Raw genomic sequence first — 1,020 nt, 5'->3', positions numbered from 1 at the left:
TTACATATTAGACAGTGCGCATTAGGGTCCCCACAGCATTAGATATATATTCTCATCTAAGAGAGTATACCCTTCGTTCACGTCGTCTGCCTACAAATTCGACAAGTCGTAACTTGACTCCATCTTTCTTCAGCTTTTATATAAAAATTCACTAATTAGCAGCTTCAAAGTGGCATAAAGCATACCAAAGCATCCTTTACCAAGAAGAATCTGCTTGGTCGTGCCTTGCCTTTTAAGTTTATTTGCCATGTGGTCTGTTCTGCTTGGCCATCTTCCGTACAAATAAGGTCTTGGAAGATCCAAAACCACAAATTACTAACCATCAGGAAAATTTCCGAAAAGTACCGAGAAGGAGGAGAGAGAAATCCGCAAAAATATCAAATAAGGCGAAAATTTCGAAAAGTGCAGATGCGGATCAATTTTACAATAAAGGGATTGCTTACGATATCTTAACAAAAACCAGTAGGAAAAATTTTTTATACTAAAATCTAGCCAAGCCTTATGACGGTAGTACGAATTGCATGTAATAATTTACATCGAATGTTTTTCGTATTACGAATATTAAGTACCAGCAAAAAGTTGTGCGCCCCTTTAACACTTAATTTCTAGAGCGAATTCTTAAGACAAACCGTAAATGCTTGCCTGGTTTTATAATAACGTCTGCACAATACTAGATATTAAAAAGGAAAAATTAAAAACAAAATAAACACAGACATAAACAATCAGCCAACATTTTGTTCTACTTTACTTGGCTGTTATTTTTATTTTTTGGTTGAAATAAAATCTCACTTTCATTTTATACTATCTGCTTTATGTATTTCTATACGCACACTAACTCACTAATTTCACTCGCCCACTGCTGTCCAGCTATCCCAACTCTACTTTAAATCAACCATATACCGCATTGCTTTAAATTGCTGCTATCTTTGCCGTACCTACTACTTCGCTCCTTGCTACTCTATTACAATTGCTGCCGATGCAGTTAAAGTATTTCATGTTGTACGAGTAATTATTGTTGTA

The sequence above is a fragment of the Rhagoletis pomonella genome, unplaced genomic scaffold (genome assembly GCF_013731165.1).
Source record: "Rhagoletis pomonella isolate Grant_MI unplaced genomic scaffold, Rhpom_1.0 Rhpom_scaffold_00001, whole genome shotgun sequence".
Lineage (NCBI taxonomy): Eukaryota > Metazoa > Arthropoda > Insecta > Diptera > Tephritidae > Rhagoletis > Rhagoletis pomonella.
Note: the sequence above shows the minus strand (reverse complement) of the source record.